Here is a 21,016-nt window from a genome sequence, read left to right on the forward strand (position 1 = left end):
CTCCGGGTCAGCTGCCCGGCACACGGAGCTGTGGCTGCTGCTGCTGCTGTGCTGCTCTCACGGATCGGGGAGTGAGCACGGGGCTGCTCAGGTGTTTCACCTGCATGTCCCTCCTGTCGCACAGCTGTGCCCAGAGCTGTGCTGCTCAGCGCACACCTTGGCCAGTGCGGTTGTGTCCAAGGGATTATCCACCCGAGATGCTCCCGTGCGCTGTGGCTCTGGGTTTATGTGCTGCAGGCACCCAGAACTGTGCTGTGGCACACAGACATGCGATACATGAGGCAGAGCTAAACCTTGGCTCAAAGCTCCCTGTGCCACAGCTGAGCACAGCAATCCAAGGAGGCTGAGGACACCACTGCGAGGGAGGATGCCTCCCCCTCCTACCTAACATGCTCTCAGAAAAGAGCAGTTTATTACAAACACACAAAATAAAGAGAAACACACCTTTTGAGGCTCTCCTTCTCCAAGCCCACATCTGGTTCACTTGAGGTAGTGGAAGAAAATGAACTGGTGGCACTTTTTACCATGTGACATAAGTGGTACAAGCCAAGCTAAGTCAAGGACAGAGCTCAGCTTCCCTGACACAGGGTCTCACCTAGGAAGCTGCTAAATTACCTCTGGGTCATAAAAATACTTCAAAACTGGTTTGAGGTTTTGTTGGGGTTTTTTGTTTGGTTGTTTTTTCACTTTATTTTAATCCTATGATTTCTGGAAAGCACTCTTAAGCTGTTTGGGTCAGAGACAGGAATTTTAGGGCTTTTAGACTCATGGTCCCTCTGATTCATCAGTGCCACAATAGAGCAGAGAGCTCCTGGTGTCTCTCACCCTTGTGTAGTCCATGGGGTAGAACCACAGAAGCACAGAATCGTTTAGGTTGGAAAAGCCCTCGAAGATCAAGTCCAACTGCCAACCCAGCACTGTCAAGCACACCACTGACCATGTCTCTAAGCACCAAATGTACACTTTTATTGAACATTTCCAGGGATGGGGATTCCATCACTCCCCTGGGTGGCCTGTTGCAATGCCTGAATACTCTTTAAGGGGAGAAATTTTTCCTAAATCCTGGCACAATTTCAGACCATTTCCTTTTGTCCTACTGCTTGTTACCTGACAGCTGAGGTTAATGAGGCTGTCCTGAGCTGAGCTCCTGCTTATCTTGGGCTGGATGTGATTTTCTGCTCATACTATATCTGATGAAGTGGATTTTCCTTCATGACTGGTGAGGGAGAGATGATGTAAATAAATTGATCTCCAAGCACTGAGCTGAGCCAGTAAACAGAATTCTACTGTATTACCCCAAGGTGGCCAGGGTCTTGTTCCTTACTATTTTTTCCTAATGTTTAGTCCACTGCATTTGAAATGTCCTCTCTAATGGACTTAACCTCACAGTCACTGCTGTCCTGAAACAATTTTCAGAGCAGTCTGGAGATGCTGCTAAAGCAGTAAATAAAACAGAAAAAAAATTTAAAAGTCAGGTTTTTACTTTCAGAATTCTTTTCACATAGTCCTACACTAATGCAGTGAAAACTCGTACTTGCTCCAAAACAGGAAGCAAAGTATTTTAATGAGCCAAAATCAGGAATATACAAGAAAAAGAAGTAGAAAGGCTGGGCAACTGGCAAAAATGGCAAACACTATATTTATTATTTTTTTGATGGGACGGGGGCTGCAAAACATGGAGCTGAAAAAGTAAACAGGTTAGTTAAATCCCAGAATGATTGAGAAATTGGCATCTGGCCTGCCCCAACTGGGTGGGTAGCAGATGGAGACGATTTGATGTGGATAAATTCCTGACTGTCATGGCAGAAAGGAGGATGAACCCTGAACTCCCTAGGGAGAGGAGTCTGGGAGTTGGAGCTATGTGAAAATCCCCTTGAGCTCGAGTCACTGTGAGTGTACAGAGATGAAGTGGATGAGATGGTGCCTGTGCTTCCCAGTAAAGCTTTTCTGCTTACTGGTCTGGTACCTCTTCACCCAGGCTGATGCAGACAGGGTTGTGATTTAGCAGGCACCTCCTGGTTGAGGGTTTTCTAGGGATGGATGTGGTATCATCCCACCTGTCTGACCTGGCCTCCATTGTGATGGGAAGCCTTTGTTTCTCCCTACTCTTTTCTCAGGGCTTTTTATTAACCTGCAGGCAATTCCTGAGCAGTTCCCCTGGAGGGCACAGGTCAGACTAGCACTGGCCATGTCCCAGGAGGTGTAGGTGGTTCTCTGTCAGATGAAAGAGAAAGTCTGTTTGTCTCTGAGCACTTGTACATCAGACATTGAATTGTGTGAGGCACCCAAACATCCCCTCACACAGTGTGAGTTTATCAGTGACTGGGTTTGCTCGCAGGATTGATGGAGTTATGATTTTGTTTCATTTTCCATCGTTTACAAGTCCATGAGGGGATGGATGAGACTGCTGCAGCGTTCATTATTTCCTTTGTCTTGTCAGCTATAGCCTGTTGGCCACTGATAGCCCTTCCCCAAAACACCCAAATGCCAACAGTCAGTGTTGGCACTCTGCTGAATGACACCAAAAATGAAAAGGAAGAGCAGGAAAGTTGAAGTGTCAACCAAGGGGCTGGATCCCAGGGGTGCCTCAGCAGGGAGCAGTGCCTGTGCCTTGGCAACTGCTGCCTGTCCCTGCTGTGGCAGAGCTGGGGAGGGATCAGGCACACTTGAGCTCCCATGGAAGGCTGTTTTTAATGGACCCCAGCCTTCTGAGGTGGTGGATATCCAAAGTCCCTTGATGCTGATTCCAGGACCTGGTCTTAGACATCCTTTCTCCCCTCTCCGAAACTTAACAGCCACAAACTGCACCCTATGAAACCATGCCAGTGACACAGACTGAGGTCAGAAGAGTTGAAAGACATTTTATTCTCCTCCTCTCCCCTCCTTCCCTCCCTCCCTTTTTCCCTTCCTCCCCCTCTCCTTTTCCTCCTCCAGGGGTTACCAGTGGGGGGATGGAGATCCATCTTTCTTAGGAGGTGACACAACCTCTAACTACCTCTAATTTGTTGACTCATCTCAGCAAATTGCTCAACTGCTAAATTCACAGTCCAGAGCTGGTGTTTCCCTGTGATGGTCATTACATGAGAATCAGCCCTGACCACATGTACTCTTGATGTCCTCAGGAAACAGAGGAAAGCTGTCTCTCATAAACCTCAGACCCAAAGCACTGAGATCCCACCACAGATACTGAGCCATTTGCCTGGCTGCTGCCTGCCTAAGGTAGCTCAGAAATAGAAATGATCCTGACAATGTCTTCTGTGCTCCCAGAGTTCTCACTGCCCAGCCCTCGTGTCTTGGCCATGTCTGCACTATGGTCTCTGTTCAGCTCTGAAAAGGGCCTCACCAGCTGCATCACCACCTTTCTCTGAAGGTCAAACAGGCACATAGGTCCCAAAGGCTGCAGAGACTTCTACTGCTTCCCATTCCCCTGTTCCCAGCTCTGCTACAGGCACCTCTGTTGTAAATGGGGTCATATTGACTGCAGTGAGTGAAGAAGTGAGCCTTAAATACCAGAATAAATTAGTCATGGCAGGGAATTCCTTTGAACTGAGACGTCACACCCCAGAGCTATAAGGCTATCAGCTCTGTGCTGCTCACCAGATCTCAGGAAGCCATCCCTTCTAATCTCCCAACACACCCTATTGTTTATGGGACTGATTTATTTTAAAGCAGATTGTTTGTTTGTATGTACATTTGCAACTATGGGAAAAAGAACTAAATGAGCTTAAGTTTCAGTGAAACCCCTCTGGGGACTTGGAGGGGTCAGTGTGTGACAGTGTCTTTTCTCTAGCACCTGGCAGCTCCATTTGAAAAAGAACCCTCCTGCCATGGCCTTGTTTCTTGAATCCTGACAGCATGCTCTGGAAAGACACATCTGATGGTATGAATTCCCAACCCTGACTCCCCCATCCTGTGTGCAGAGTAGTGACAATTTGCTGTGTACTTGTGCAGCTGTGGTGTCCAAGATCCCATGGGGAGGGACAGCTGTACTGCACAGAGCTCTGTGCTGAATGTCCCCAGGCTGGCATAACTCTGAATCCTGAAGGATGGGAAGGCTGGAAAAAGAGTTGCCTTTACAAATACTTTGCCCAGGAGGCGTGCATTCTTCCATTCATACCCCATACAGCAATGATAAACTGAGTATAGGGCAGTAGCCAAGAGAAGGTATCACAGGGAAACCAGCAGCCAAGGCTTGCAAGGACCTCTGGACATCCTTTGAAGATGCCTTCTGCCAGGATGTCATCATGGTGATAGAGAATGGAAGAAGAAATCTTTCCCTGAAAAAGAATTTTCCAATGGGCCAAGTGAACTGCCCATTATTGGATCACTGCAGTTGTCTGAATTCAGGGCAGACATGAACCTCCTGCTCTGAGACTGCTCCAGCAAAGCTCCAGCCATGCTGCTGATCACGGCCTTTAGGAACCTGAAGAGAAATGAGCTTCTCTTTGCATGCTTGAGACTTAGCTCAGGGTGAACTGCACAGAAAAGAGGTCCTGTGGCTCTCACATGGCAAACAGTCAGGATATTCCTCTCCATGACCTGGGACAAACAGAGGCTTTCTGAGCTGCAGCTAGCAAGGCAGCAGTGTCTGTGCCACTGTGAAGCAGGAGTGGACTCTAGGGATTAGCTCAGAAAGATCCTGGCTGGGTCCCAGCTCAGGACATGCCCAGAGCATGGTATTTTCTTTGGTCAGGGAGCCATGAGCAGGGATGGTCTGATCCTTCACTTCTGATAGCACCTGGTAAGCACCATCACAACAACATTCCACTATGCTGAATTTGCCACTGTCTGCCAGGCTTTTGAGTGGCCTGTCCCCTCCCTATGTCCTCACAGAGCTTGAAGGTATGAATTTATGGCAAAGATGTGAGCTGTTCCCATTCTGACAGCAGACAGCCTTGCTTGAATTGGAGCTGTGAACAATTTATCCCAGTGTTGCAAGCATCCAAGCAAGGTCCCTCAATTTATGAAGGTCCAGAAGATATTATGCAATCGACAACATGAACAAAAAAATACTTCTGCACTTTGCTAAAGCTACTATTAAGCTGCCTGATGTTTTCATCATAATATTTATTTCTTTGTAAATACACTAAATTCTCCAATCCCAACTCAAAACAGAAAGATCAGAGAATGAAAATAGGGAGATGACATAGCTGTTTAAAGATTATGTAAAATGTTTTTTACTAGCATAAATATTTGATTGTAAATCTCTGGCTGTTGTGTTTACCAAGCAGGGATGTGCAGTGAGTGCAGGGAGCTGCCACAGCCTGGCACTGTGCTGGAGGCTATCCCATGTCCCTGTTCCTTCCATGTGCTCCAGGCTGCAGGGACAGTGGATGCACTGGCACTCATCCCTGTCTCCCTGGCTCTGGGCAGACTGGGGGCTCACTCCTGACACACAGACCAGCCCTTCAGCAGTGGGGCTGCAGCCACTCCATCAGCTCCAGGAGCCTCAGGATGGAGGGCAGAGGGGATCAGAGCAGGTGAAGGAAGAGTTAAAGACTCAAGGGTCTGAGATTGGTTTGAGGCCAGGGGGGTCAGTGGGAGGGGTAATGCTCTCCATGGGTCTCTGGCTGGAGCACAGTGCTCAGGTCAAGTGGGCTGTGCTGGCAGGAGCTCAAAGCACTCAGGGACCTCCTTGTCCCATGCACAGCAGGGGGAAGGGCCAGGCCAGACACAGCCCACGCTGACCAGAGACATGGGATGTGGGATGGGAGATACCAGGAGCTGTCTACTGACTCATGGCTGTGGTGGGACACCAAGGTCAGGGCACTGGCCTCAGTGGGAGGTCCAACACAGCAGCACCGTGTGCCCTGAGCATGGCCCTGGTGTGGAGTCACAGACAGTGGAGGGTCTGGTTCTCCTCTCCCTGTGGGGAGAACTGGGGTCAAGCTCTGTGAATTCCCTGTGGGCACAACTGAGGGAGGTGAACAGTGAGTGGGACTGTGAATTTCTGTGTTTTGCAGCTGGGGCAGGAAAATTTCTATTATAATCCACTGGAGATGACATTCTGGGGATGGTTTCCCAGCGGAGCTGGTGACTTGCTCCCTTCAAGGGTTTTCTCTCACACCCACGGCTGTCCTGATATCTCAGGCCACAGGCAGGATGCCCCCAGGTGCTGAGCCCCCCTTCCAGTGCCTGGGGCAAGCTTCAAAAGCTGCAGCCCAGCAAAGCAGGGACTTCCTCCCTCCATCAGTGCCTTGTGCATGGTGCAAACCAAGCCTAGAGCTGGCTGCCTGTGTCCTTCCTCTTGTAGCCAGCCTCACTGCTCACCCCAGCAAGGGTCCAAGCACGCCTTTGCACCCCCAGGCTGTGCTGCTGGGTACACTGAATGCTGCCCTGGCTGCAGGGTGACTGTGTGCTCCTGCAGGTCTGTCCTGGGGAAAGGACAGGTGCTGTGGGCAGGAACTGCCTGGCTCTCCTGCCAGCCAAATGTGCATCCCCTCCAGGCAGTCCTCACCCTCCAGGCTCAGGAGCCTCTGCTCGGGCATGAGGAGGGTGAGGCTGGGGCCACCCTCCTCACTGGCTGGGGCCAGGATGATGTCCCTTCAAGCAGGACTTCCCAGCCAGCTGGCCTGGTGAGAGCAGCTGCAGGACCAATGCTGAGGGCAATGAGGAATGTGCGAGGCCAAGCTGGTGTGTTTTGTAGCAGTGATGAGCCCTTGGCTGCTCTCTGGGTGGCCAGAGCAGGCAGGAAGGATTTTGTGCCTGGTCTGGCTGCTCTAAACACTGGTGACTCGGTGGCTGGAAATGAGGGAAGAAGCAATGGCAGTGCCAGTATCACCCCCAGACCCCAGATAACCCATTTTACTGACTGTGTCACCCCTCACCCCTCACCCTGTGGGTGTTTCCAGAGACTCTTGGCAGTGCAGGTGTCAGAGGGGCATCCAGCTGCCCCTTTGGTCCATGGAGCAGCTGGATGCCCAGGCAGTGCAGACCCCACGAGGGGGATGAGTGATGAGTCTGCAGCACACCAAGAGCTGAGGAGGCTCCACAGGGCCTGGCCAGGGGTGACCTGGCTTCTGTTCCTCTGCAGCAGGACTTTGGACAAGTCACGTCTCCGTTCAGTTTCGTTATCTCTGACTGGCCGTAATGAGGCTAACCCCTCTGTAAAGCCCTTGGAAATCTCCAACCGAGCAGGGCCAGATAAGAGCTGTGTTGCTCTAAGCTCTGCAGCAGCTCCAGGGCTTGAGGCTTCCCTACAGCACAGCTGCACTGCCCTATCTCTGCTCCCAGCACAGGAGAGCAGTGACACATTGATGTTTCCATCTGCATCCCTCCCTCCTGCCCACGGAGCCACCTCGGCATGGCCACTTGTTTGGTGGCTCAGCCCTAAGCCAGGAGTGTTTTGGGGAGGGGTGTGACAAGCACTAGTGAGGGATATGAAGCAAAGCTGGGCCTGGGTTAGTGGCGAGCAGAGCTAAAGCCCCAGATATACATCGGATGGGCTGGGAGCATTATGTATTCCTGGAATGCCTTCTGGTCTTTATTAAAATGAAACCACAGCCAGCCCAAGAGAGCTCATCGCCCAGGCACTGGGCCAAGTATAAGTTACTTCTACAAATATTTATTTAACCATATCAATGACAAACTCTTTTGTATAAATGTTTTTATTTAATCATAATTTACCAATTATTTTAAATCAATTGTTTGCCTGGTTTCTAAACACTAATCAAGAGGCTTGCATTAGCATTACTCAGGCGGATTAGATGCATTATTTCACTGAATCTTATGCCATTGCTTGTCTGCCTTGGCCATGGAAGAGGGTGCAGATGGATCCCAAATTTCAATCAAACTGTCAGATTCCTGGAGGACTGTGCATGCAGCATTGCCAGCCCTCCACACCCAGGTGACCTCTGGACTCAGCTGAGTTCCTCAGGCACAGAGATGCACAGACACTGATCCCACCTGGTGCTCTCAGGACAGGATTTTCTCCTGGTCTCCCTGGGCCCTGTTCTCCTGGAGGTGTTGGCCTCATCACAGATGCTTTGAGTGCCCTGCCCTTCCCGTCTTTAGCCCTTATACTGAGCCCAGAACTGCCACTGCTGTCCCTCAGTGTCCCCTCAGCTCTGCTCTGGCAGGAATAATGAGCATGGCCATGGTGCTTTGGGGCAGAACAGGAGCCAGCTAGCTCCCTCACACATGGACTTCCTCCAGCCCAGTTCTCCCACCTCTTCTCCTGACATTAGGTAATGCTAAAAACCAGAGAATCTGCACTTCTGCAGGGCTCTGCCTCCTCAAGAGCATGCTGAGCTGTGGTGAGAGCACCCAGCAGAGCTGCTGGGGAGATGGATGCTAACAGCACACAGCAGCCTCGGGGAGCAGCTCATCCTGCACAGCCACACAGACCCAGGGCAGGAGCAGGAATCTGCTTGTTGCCATCTGCACACACTGTTTATTTATAAAATTTCAGGCTGCTACTGTCCTGCACCTTGGCTTGCTGCTCGGCAGCGCCTGCTGTAAGCTCTGCTCACGCACGGGTCTGTTCAGCATCTGCCTTTCCAGCCTGGGAGCTGCCAGCTTCCCCAGGATCCAATTCCCCCTGCAGTTCTCCACAGGGCAGCTGCCCTTTTACTGCCAAAATCCCCCTGACAAACTTTTCTCCTGGGGTATCTGAGTGTCTTCCTCCACCAGTCACTGTTTGCTCAGGAATGGGAGCTGTGCTGCTGTGGAGCCAGGAGAGCTGGTGCTTTATCCCATTTCCAGCAGCCTCCCCAAGCCTCCCCTCAGCCTGTGCTACTCAAGCAGGAGAGAAAACAGAGACTTTGAAATTCTCCCTGATGGGGAGGGATGTGGAGGTGCCAATCTTTGCAAAACACAGACTTGGAAGCGAAAACCCGAGCACAGACTTTGTCACAGCACTGTAGCAGAGACCCAAAATCACCAGCAAATTTCTTCCAAGATAATTAAACCTCAAAAAAAATCCCGAAAAGAGGAACTGGGCCAACTTGGGTATGACCACGGGACTTACCTACTATTTTAAAGACGATGAAAATAGAAATCAGTGCTCTATATAACCTTGTAATGTTTATGTTTGGCTTTTTTCTGACTGATGAGAAATAGAGGTGCTGCTAGAGCCTGAGCAGTGCAAACATGGGCTGTGTGTGCCTGTGGTCAGAGCTCTGCAACCAGAAAACATCACAGCACTGGGGACAGGAGCTGCCTGCTGCTGGCTTGGGAACACACAGGGAAGTTCTTTGGACAGGTTTATGAAATGCTCTGTAAACACAAACCTACCACTGTAATGAAGATGAAGGGGAAAGTCCTGGAAATAAAATCACTTTACATGCTGCTCTAAAAAACCTTTCAGTTGTGAGGAAAAATGAGCCAAATGTGCCTGTTTTATGATCTCTTATTTCTTACAAACTTATTTTTAGGAATTAACTAATTTTTTTCCCTTTTCATTTTCCTTGAAAATACTAAGGGATTTATTCAGAGCCTCACATCTCTGGTTGAGAAGGAAGAGACTCTCTTGAGTAGTCCATACCTGACCCATGCTGGTTGTAGGATGTTTCCTCCCTGTGCAGGCAGGAGTGACAATCCTGGAACAAGCAGGGGATGCCTTTAGCCCCTGCTCTGCTGTAAGCTCTGTGAGAGCTGCATTCATCCTTCCTGAATGCACTGCCTAAAAATTAGATGTGGAGGTCAGTTTTTGGGTCTCCTGCGGAGACAGTGGACAAGAGCAAGTGCTGGCAGAGGGTTTCCTGCTCTGCATTTCTTCCACACTGAGCTCTGACTGGCAGGAGCTGCTCCTTGGAGCAAAAGCTCCCTTTTCATCAAGCAGAGAGGAAGCCTGGATGGCAGCTGAGGATTCTAACTTTCAGATAACTGTTGTGAGAGGACATGAATCACACCAGGCGTGGCCAAGGCCAAAGGACAGAGAGAGGACAGTTGACCACTGGACAGCATGGCAAGGTGACTGTAAGTGGAATGGACATGTGGGAGCCAAACTGATTCCTGGTGGTGTGAGAGCTGTACAGTGGCCACAAACCCCAGATCTGGGTTTGTGGGAGACAGAGACGTGGGCAGTAGTGAGTGCTGACTTTGTAAAGCATCAAAAGGCCAGGAAATCCTGATGGAACACAGCAGGGCTGAAGGCTAAAGCAAGCCCTGTCCCATCTCTCCATTCCTCTTCTAACCTCCTCCCCAGCTGACCAGACAGATTTCTGCAGATACATGAAGGAGTTATGGTGTTCATGGTAAAACCATGAAATCTGTCTGTTTTAGAATGTGACTTCCCAAGACCTTCAGATGTGGATCTATTGCCAGCTCATACCTGTTCCCTGGGACAGCAAGGCAAACATCATCTTCCTCTGGCTGTGTGAGGGATGGATTCCTGCTGGTGGCTCAGCATGGCCTCATCACCAGCCTTTAATATTTACTCTGCCTACAACCTACATGGTGTCATTTTACGTCACAGACTGCAAGACTTTTCCTGACCAAGATCATGGACAAGATAATGTGAAGATCAGTGAGGCCCTTGGTCCTCTGCAACATCTAAGTCTGGAAGACCACAGGACCAGGTGATCCAAAAGGATAAAAGAGTTTGAAGCCACAGGAATAAAAAGAAACTGCCTGGCAGTGATCTGCAGAACAGGCAAAATCCAGTAAAAACTGTCTCTTTCATGAAATAGCAAATACTTGTTCAGGACAGGGATGACTGTGGAAAAGTAGATGTGCTGTAGGACATTTATTCCAACTTATTGTCTCTGAAGAGTGGGCCCCATGCCATGGAGCTTCAGACCCCTAATCCCAAACTGGTCATCCAGACACATCTGGAAATGTTAAATATACTGGGGAGCAAGGAAGGATTCCTGGATTCTGTATTCATTTTGGGCTGAGTATTTACGTAAGATACTTTTCTTATCTTCCTGAACTATTTATAGTTTTGTTTGTATGTTTGGGACACAGACTATCCTACTATGCTTCAATAAATCTGAAATATCTTTGCTGACAAAAAGAAATGTCGTCTGCTGTTCTTGAAAAGAGGGAAGCCTTTGTATTGAGCTGCTTGCACAGTTAATATTTTAGCAAATGCTCTCTGGGCAGATGTTGACACATATAAATTCTTTATTTTTATTTCTTTTATGAAAAAAAGCTAAAAAAATTAAATGTTTGAATTGAAGGGTATCCATACCATGAAAACTAGGAATAAACTAGACAAAATAAATCTTCTTTCCCAAAGATCCAATATTGTCATTATCACTCCCCACCACACAGATCAAGACAATGTAAACTGACTTGCAAAGGTCTGTCATCACCAGGATGGTGTTGGTGATGTGGTACAAAACTGAGGCTCATTCCCACACAGAATCTCAGGTGTTCACCCCCAAACAAGCCACATGCCACCAAGCTGGGGACAAGCACCCCAGCCCTGGCACTGGGTAACCTGGCCAAAGGGGTGAGAAAGGGGCAATACTGAGTGAGGGGAGCAGTAAAAAAAAAAAAACCAACATATTTTTTGTCAAGTGAGGGAAGATTTTTGATTTTTATATAAGGTGGGAGACTGCAAATGACAGGGTGTTTTTATTTTGGGCTCAGCACAGGTAATTTTGTCAGGCTGCCAAGCAGGGTGATTTAAATAACTCCTTCCAAGCCTCTTTTAATAAAACCATCTCTAAACACATCCAGTTTCTCCAGACAAAAGGTACAGAGAGAGTTTCACAGAATCTTTGGATTAGTGTAAAATGAGATTTATGTGTTCCCTGCGAGGGGCAGCTGGGCTGCCTTCATATTGCAGTGGGGGTGGCAGGGAGAGCCCCAGAACTTCTCCTCTGGAGTGGTTTCAGGACTATTGGTGCAGAGATGGGGCTGTGGGATGAGGGAAAGCAAAGGTGTGCTCAGCCCTGGCCCCACAGCTCAGCCTGTGAACTCTGCTACCTGGCCCTCCTGGCAATGAAAATAGACAGGCTCTGCTCCTTTAATATGCCTTAAATATTCTGGAAACGAAAGGAGGCAGGTTAGTTTGATTTCATTTACCCTGAGATTTGATTTTAATGTAGGTTTGATAACTAAATGGAAAACAAATGTGGGATATTAAAGGGAGGCTGCCCAGCCCAGCGGCGGGAACAGGACCGGTGCAGGAACATTTTTCTAAAGATCCCTTCTGGAATGTTATTTTGAACTCCTTGAAACGGCAAAGGTTTTTAGACATTGTGTGTTTTGTTAAGTGTCCCTCGGGAACACTGGGTTTAAAATTAGTCAAACTCTTTCACTTTTTTAAACCCTTCCCTAAAATAGTTGATATAAAATTTGGTGGGAATTCTGCTGAGAGCTTAAATTGGCTGAAACAGACGACCTAATGGAAATGACATTTGGGGAAAAAATGTAAAAAACCTGGTTTTCTTTCTGGCTTCCAATGACATAATCAGGACATGGCAGGACTGCCTGCTCCTCTGAGTATGGCCCTGACCCTGGGGCTCTGGTCACCAGTTTCCCTTGTACAGGAGAAGGAGGGAAGCAGCTGGGAGAGAGCTAAAAGAGGGAGATGACTGCTCTGGTATGGTACTGCCCGTCCTCTGTGGTTGGATTCCTCCGTGGGCTGACACTCATCACCCTCGGAGTGCAGAGCTTGGTGAGCAGGTCAGCAATGCCCACATCTCTGTGCAGAGGTGTGTGCTGGAGCTGTTCCCTCTGATGGGACACCTGGCTGGTTCTCATGCACGGGACAGGAGGAGCAGGCAGGATTTGACCAAAAAGGAAATACGTGAGAGTTCTCTGGGTGACACTAAGAGCATGGAGGTCTCCAGCCCAGGAGGACGTGGCTCATCTTCCTGACAAACATCTTTGTGACAGCTTCTGGATGAGACTGTGTCACCTTGCCCTCCAATGGGTTCTGTGGTGCTCTGTGGGGTGTGAGGAAGGTTTGCCCTGGCAGTACACACCACTCCTCCATCTGCTCCTCCCTGCTCAGTGGTGAGCTGTGGTGGTTCAAAACATGTCCCACAAACGTGTCTGGGACCTTCCCCAACCTGGTAGCTTATTTATTCAAGTCATTTTGTCACTTTGGGAGATAAAGCTGCCTTCACACACCTCAGGATCCTCTCAGCACAGCTGGGAGATAAGGGCTAAGGGGTGCTGGCTTCTTGCTGTGAGCCTCGGAGGATTTGGAGGACAGGCCTCGTTGGGAAGCCACCTCTGCTATCATTTTGACAGGTGTCAGCTGTGTCCTGAGCAGCCAGCCACAGCCAGAGATTAGCCAAATGTGTCTCCTGCCCAGAGTGCTCAGACTCTCCAGACATGGCTTTACAGCCCAGAATGGGAAAGGATTTTGAGTTGAGATAGGGGGCTTTATTCGGAAATGGTCTGACCTCAGGACCTCACTATCAGCAGCCCCAGCAGCCACCAGGGATGGGGTCCTTCCCAAGAGCTGATAAGGGGGAGGAGGGGCTGTTCTGCCACCACAGACCCTAGTTTAGTGTGTGGAGTGCAGGGGATGAGAATGTCCTTTGCAGTCTGCTTTCTGACCCCCTAAATGTGCCAGAGACACACTGGCATCAGGGCAGCCCCTGGGCAAGTGGTGATCCCTTTGGAGAAGTAAAGTTGGGTGAATTCTTGCTGTTACTGAGAAACCACCTGATTTGGGGGTATCCTCACGCCTGTGGAAGCTACATCAACAGTCAGGCAGGCATTTCCACTACACAAACACAGCCCTGCCAGTCAGATGTGTCCTGAAACCTCCAGCCTGGTCCTGGATGCATAGAGAGTCTGGGAGCACAGCTGGTGAGCAGTGGAGTTCTGAGGAGGTGGGATATTGTGAGGGAAGGGATGAATCAGTGTGTGGAGAGTAGATTCTTCCAGCAATGATGCAAGGTCCCATGGAGAAGGCAAGGGCTGCTGGAGGGCAGATCAAAAACCAGCCAAGAACAACACAGGTCATTGCAGATGTGTAGAACCACCAGCTTCTGGGGGCAGTGGGGGCACCTCAAGTTGGAGAATACTTTAGCAGAAAGAGAAGTAGCTGGCATAGATGCTCAGGGAACCTGCCTTTGTCACCCACTAGCTCAGGGAAGTCCCTCTCCAGCAAGTCACTTCTTGGCCTGCTTCCTCTCCCACACGGGGCTTACTGAGATGTTAAATTCCTCTCGATGGGGGTGTCCCTTGTCATGGTCTGACTCCTATTCTTGTTACCTCATTGTAGAAGGCATTTTTCTGGAATTTGCAAACTGCTGCCTGTCCAGTCAGACTGCCTGGAGCTCCCTGCAGCTTTCTGCAGACTTTTGCTTCCCAGGCATGCCCAATCTATAGGTCACAGTGCACAGCCAGGCACAAGAGAGGCACATATTCCAGGCAGGACGTTTGTATTCTGGGCAGGACATTTGTATCCATGGCATGTGTGTATTGCGGGGCCCATTCTGGTAGCACTGAAAAATGGCATTCCTCATGGTACCCACATTTTCATGCCAAACTAAACTTTCTTGTCCTTTTCAGAGGTATTTATAGATGGGAATCTTGACAAGAATGAGTTTCTGTTTTGAAAGGAATAGTTTTATTTATTACTAACTCTGATTTGAGTGTGTGTGTGTGTGTGTGCATACAAAGGTGCAAGCAAGTGACAAAAATGCCACCTAAAGAATGTGATAAGTGAATCCCTGGGGAGGATGATGAGGAAAAATGAGACAGTCTTTAAACTGGATGCTGAAAAACTCGACAGAAGCAAATATACTCCTCCTGGATGATGCATGGGGCCAAGGAGAAGGGGCAGGCACTGGCAGGGGAACTGGCAGGGTCCCAGTCCTGGTGTGCTCTGTGAGCTGAGCTCACAGGGGAACCTTTGCTTCCATGCTGCAGATTGGTTCACTGCAGCACAGTGGACTCAGCTCCAGGGCCTTGAAGAAAGGAATTGGTTTTGTCCAGAGGAAATCCACTGGCTAAGAGGGACTGTGTGAAGTTGCCCTCAATTAGACTCACTAATGTCTCTGAACTGATATCTGAGCTGTGGTGGGAGGATGGGCTGGCTGGGGAGACAAGAAATTCCAGCTTGGAAAGAGTGCTGTCAGTCATCAGTGGGGTCAGTCATCAGTGGGGTCAGCAGATTTGCTGCGTGTTTCCACAGTGACCAAGGGGACACCCAGCAGATGTGGTAGGACTGGCTACATGAGCATTCCTGGCAGCAGCAAACTCTGGGAACACAAGAGGTCAGGCATGTCCCACCACCCCTCCCCTCGCTGGCTGTTGCCTCAGTCCCACCTCCATGTCCTGGATGACCAATCCCTTTGGCTCTCCTTTCTCCAGATCCTGGATATATCCACACAATTCTACCTCCTGGTACCTACAGACTCCCATCCTGCATGCCAGGGCTGGAATACACCCCACAGCCTATGCAGGCAGATGTTGTCCAGCAGCAGGCAGTTCCATTGGGAAGGCATTGGGAAGACAGCAGTGAGGTCTGATGAAAAGCAGTGCAGAGCTCCTGAAAGCACCTGAATGATACCCAAAGCTCTGCTTGATTCTCAGCATGCTGGTGAATACAATCACTGCCTTCAGCAAGCACAGAACTGCATTACCACTCTGGGTCGCAGTGGTGGACAGTTCCCAGCCCTGCCTGGCTGCACACCAAATCACCAAGAAAAAAGTCAGGGCTGTAGCTTGGGAGAAAAGAAAGGAATTTGGTTTTGTAGGATTGTGACAGTGTCTGCATCTTGACATGAGCTGGGGTGGAGAGGAATTCAAGGAACTTGCCCCTCCCAGACCAATTGATTCAAAGTATTTTGATGGTAGATTGTACATGGAGCAATTAAATAAAGAATAATGCAATGCAGATAGTTCAGAAATGAGAGAGATGTGGGGAACAATGTTTAGAAGTCCAAGAGAAGGAAAGGAGGCTTCAAGCACACAGGTTTTACCTCCCAGGTATCAAGCACACCCTGGCAGCCTCCAGAGGTCAAAACCTTCTCCTGAAGTGCAATGCAGGGCTGCACTGCAAAGCAGAGTTTCAGCATGGATAAGAGACTGCTTTGGAGGAATCTCTCCCCTCTCATACCCCTCAGGAATTAGTGAGAAGCTGCTGGAGTACAAGTATAGCAAGCAGGCTTTTCTCACCTTGCTTTAGGTAGATGAGCCAACTTTAACAGAGTTTTGCCATTGCCTGGTTGTCTGAACCAGCTGCCTCATGCCTGTGGTTAGCTCTGAGAAGATAATACAGCTTTTCACCTTCAACCACTGACACATGTTCTTCTTGCCTGGTTATTTATCTCTGGCCTAACATAAAACTTTGTGACTTCATTAAATATCCCAAAGACCATAGAAAGGTCTATGAGAACCACTAACACTATTCCTGATTTTAGCTAAAATTTCATGTCTATGGTTTTTCTTAGCATCTAACAGCTTTTAGCACAAGAGGACCATGGCCCATGGAGGAGCCATCTCACGTTATTTTGGGATGCAGCAGTGGTGTCTCCAAGGCTGCTGACACAGTCTGGGAACAGCCAGCTCCTGGCAGCAGGGACTGTTCCTGCTCAGAGCAGAAAGCCTGGCCAAGAATGATGGTGCTCCTCAGTGACAGGGTCACGTTTGGCCCAGGGTGACCTTGCCCTGCAGTCACAAATTGTCACCTCCTACACGGCTGCTGCTGCTTTCCATGCAAGGTGACAAATCTGTGCAGCTATTGCACTCCTTGCTTTTGCCTCAGCATTAACCAGACATGCATGAGACAGGAACCAGAAATGCAGTGCTTTGGAAAACCTCCCTGAGAGAAGGAGTGGCCGGGGCTTTCTGACATCCACTCTGGCAGGACAGCACGAGGATGTCAGCAAGGAAGGGGTGTCCACCTGCTCCAGACACCTCAGCCACATTCCCACTGGGGAGCCCAGCAGTTCCCAGCAGGAATGTGACACAGAGATGGACACAGCCTGACCCAGCGTGTGGCACTCCTGTGTGTGCCACACTGCATGGTGCCCAGATAAGCACCTCTAGTCTTTATTCCTCATCCTTACAGAAAACCTCCATTGGTAGCACCTTGCACGAGGCTGTGACTGTCACCTGCTGCACAGAATGACAAGAACCCCATGTCTGAGTGAGGTGGGGTGTGGCAGGGGATTGTTCCCAGCACCAGTCCAGTGTGGAATCAGAAAATTCCAGATTGCTGGAATCTGGGCAGGCCCATTGAGGGATGTCCCCTGTTGTGTCCATGCCACACGGGCAGCAATCTGCACTGCCAGCTGGGTGTGCTGCTGCCTAAAGGTTGGCAATGTGTTTGCAGAGCACCTGCACACCTCAGGTCAGCTTCCCAATAGTCTGTGAGCAGCTCCCGATGTCAGCAGCAGGGACACTGTGACAATCCGTGCAGAAAGTTCAAGCCACATAAACAGGCATGTGATGGCAGCCTGAAGGAGTGAATTTCATACAATCACAGAATGGTTTGGGTTAGAAGGGACCTCAAAGATCATCTCATTCCAACCTCCTGCCACTGGCAGGAACACCTTCCACTATCCCAGGTTGCTCCAAGCCCTGTCCAACCTGGCCTTGGACACTCCCAGGGATCCAGGGGCAGCCACAGCTTCTCTGGGCACCCTGTGCCAGGGCCTCCCCACCCTCACAGGGAAAATTTTTTCCTGATATCCAGTCTAAATCTCCTTTCTTTCAGCTTAAAGCCATTCCCCCTTGTCTTGTCACTCCAGGCCCTTGTAAACAGTCTCTCTCCATCTTTCCTGTAGCTCCCTTCAGACACTGGATGGCCAGAAATAGGTCACCCTGAAGCTTCTTTTTTCCCAGCAATCCCAGCCTTTCCTCCCAGCAGAGTTGCTCTACCCTCTGCTCATCCTGCTGCCTCCTCTGGACTCTCTCCAGCAGCTCCAGGTCCTTCCTGTGCTGGGCCCAGGGCTGGGGCAGCTCTGCAGGTAGGGTCTCACATGAGAACAGAGGTAAAAGGGAGGAGGGAAAAGCTGCCCTTTTCTTCATGAATAGCCCACAAAGGAAAAGGACCTTTAAAAATAAAATGATTTCAAATAAAGCCAGGAAATTCAATGTGAGACAGAATGGAAATCATCAGACTTTGCAAACAAGATGCCCTTGGCCCACTGAGACTGGCTGGGATGTCTCTTCCTCAGATTTGCTCTTCAAAGGGAAACCTTTACATGGCAGAAGAAGGGATGTTCAGATGGGGATGAGCACAGTTCCTCAGACCTCTCCATTTCACGTCGTCCCTCTTTCATCTCTGGAAGACAGAGGCCAAGATGCCAGCTTCCCAAGCAAGCCAAGGCACTGTGGCAGCTCTGGAATGCATTTCTTATTATATTCCTAATCGTGTCTTCTATTGCTCTATATTTTTGTAGCTATTTCTAATATCCCAAATATTTGCGTTGCCCTGATTTTCTGAGATTCACATCACATTCTCAGCTGCCATCTGCTCATGATGCCATCTCAGAGAGTTTACTGCGTGGTGAACCAGAAGCCTTTGGAGGATTTACAGGTCAGGAGTCCCATGATGTAGGATTCATTGTTAGCCCATCTGGATCTCATCCTCCTTGCTGACATCCACCAGCAGCAGGAGAGGCTGGGGCAAGGGGCAGGGCCTGACCCTGCCCTTCAAATGTAGCTCCAGGCCCTTGGCTGTGAGCCCTCTCCTGCACTGAGATGGGTAAGCCCCTCTTGTGGAGCATCAAGGGTCCTTTGGACCTTCCCTCTTACCACGGGGGAGTGAAACACTCAGAGCAAAGAGATGATCAAATCCCTTTTGGAGGTGATTTGACACCAGAATTGGATCTCACCTCTGCAGTAAAAACCCAACCACTGTGGCCTGGCACTGTTCTGCTACAAACTCTTCCCTTGAGTTTCCAAGATGAGCTCAGCCAGCCCTGTCACCCTTGACAGAGATACATCCACCTCATCAGGGTGGATGTATCAGGGATGGAATCAGCTGCCTGAATCGCCCCAACATTACTCAGGATGTAAAGTCTGCCCTGAATCTTCTGACAAGTGAAACCTGCCTTGGCAGATAACACAGGCAAGGTTTGCAAGGTGCTGATCCCCTGAGCAGCATTTGGGCTATGGAAATGTGGGAACCCTGTCAGCCCAGAGTGCCAAGTAAAATGACACAGTGACTCAAGTGGGGAGTCATGGCCCCTCTTCCAGCCCCTCTGGGCAGCAGCTGCCTGGGACATCCCACACTGGCAGAGGCAGCCCAGACCCACCTGCTCCTGTAGCTCCTGCTAAAGGGCAACTTCCCTCTATCCCTACAGCCTTGGGAGTTCAGCTGGCACTGGTTTGCACATACTGTCCCCTGTGAGCAGGCAGCTTCGTGGACAGGCAGCAAGGTGGGTATTTCCCAGCAGTACCCTCAGCAGGACTGGGATAAACCACAGCAGCTGACTCTGCCAACAGTCCTGACCCCCAGACGTGCAAGTTCCTGCTGGTGCCAGGACATCAGGAGTGAATGGAGCAGCAGCTGTCCAGCCCAGTGAGCCTCACACAGCTGAACCCACGGTGGTGCTCAGGCAGCCAAGGGCTTTGTGCATACCTGCCCTCCTCACTCACCATTTCTCACTCAAAGCCTTCTTGGCTCAAACCCATCTCAAGGTCAAAGTGCTTCTGAATAAGAAGATATCCACCAATGAGAACTGGTGGTCAGGACCCCCATCCTGCTCTAGGAAGATCCTGAGAGGAGTTTCCTGTCCCTGGATATGCTGTTGGAGCTTTGTGTGGTTTCCTCACCAGCCCATGTCAGTCCTGTCACTGTCCCTGCCAGCCTGGCAGCCATGCTCCCCCCTTGAGCAGAGCCTGTCCTGAGGATATTCCCCAGCAGTTCCCAGGAACTTGCACAACACTTCCTTGGAAAGTCATCATGCCCGAGGCTGGCCCTGCTCTGCTTCCTTGCCCTGTGTGGAGAGGTGCTCAGTGCTGTGCCTGGTCCATCAGCACACCACTGCCCACCTGCCCAGCATGCAGGATTTATCACCCGTTTAAGCTTATGCAGTGCTGTCTGGCTCCCTGTTCTCCCTGCAAGGGCCCCAAGGGCTGCAGCAGGTAGCAGCTCCTGCTCTCTGAAGGCCTCTGGAGAGACAGGCTGGAATGTTTCCAAATGAAGATGATGGGTGGTGAGGAGCCTGGCACACACTTTGCAGTGTCTCTGCCCCATGACTCCACCTTCCAGCCATGCCTATTTTGCTCCCTCTGGCTGGTGGTCAGCATAGGGTGGGGTGGGGGTCTCAGTCACTGCTCACTGCCCTGGTGCAGCCAGGATATTGCATTCCTCTGGTGTGCAGGGCACCCTGGGCCCAGCCAGGGGCACAACATGCAGGTGCTGTGAGCCAAGAGCTGTGCCATGCTGCACCACACTGCACAGCGCTGCAGCCACAGTGCTCACCTGCCCACTGAGGAGCCAGGACTGAGAATGCTTCACTAAACCCATGATTTCCACCTCTGCTTGGCAGTCCGGAGGAAAAAGGTGTAAAGGCATGTTGGGCAGCCTGTGACAGCACAGTGACATGAGTTGTCATGGCAGCAGCTCCAGCACAAAGCTCACAGCAACACTTCATTCCATGGGAAGATGTGCAGAAGAGATCACAAATCTCATAAATAAACCAGGTCAGATTTTGGAGAGTACTTCACCCCCTGGTGCTCAGAGCAGTTGCTCAGCACCCCCCAGAGCCCATCACACAGCAAAGAAGAGGAGCTTTGCCAAGATGTGTGCTCAGCATGGCTTGGTGTCCAGCTAGCTGGGATTTCTGGGAGTGCTGAGGTTCCTGGCGAGCACGTGCATGGCTGCTCCTCGCTGGGGCAAGTGTTTGCAAGGCAAAAACATGCAAATTCAATCCCAAATGAATATTCATCTGAAAAGTCTTACCAGAGTGTATTTTTGGGTGTCCTGTCTAAAAGCCATCCAGTCAGGGAACAGAAACAATGGCAGATGATTTAAGCTATCAGTCACACGATGTGAACACGAGCAAACAGCCAAGTTGAGGGATAGTGGTTTCAGCTCTTTGCTCGTGAATAAGGGCACATTGGCAGAGCTCTGGGGGAGCAGCTTGATTTCTGGCTGTGGGGTCTCTGAGCTCCCCCTTGCCAAGTGCTTGTGTGAGGA

The 21,016-nt window shown here is 50.1% G+C and overlaps 1 protein-coding gene across 5 annotated transcripts in view; it reads right to left on the reverse strand.

Annotated features, from left to right (window-relative positions):
- Nucleotides 1-21,016, reverse strand: part of MYOCD (myocardin) — a 238,252-nt gene that overhangs the window by 38,121 nt on the left and 179,115 nt on the right. The window lies entirely within an intron of this gene.

The sequence above is a fragment of the Lichenostomus cassidix genome, chromosome 18, assembly GCF_008360975.1.
Source record: "Lichenostomus cassidix isolate B80296 chromosome 18, HeHo_3.0, whole genome shotgun sequence".
Lineage (NCBI taxonomy): Eukaryota > Metazoa > Chordata > Aves > Passeriformes > Meliphagidae > Lichenostomus > Lichenostomus cassidix.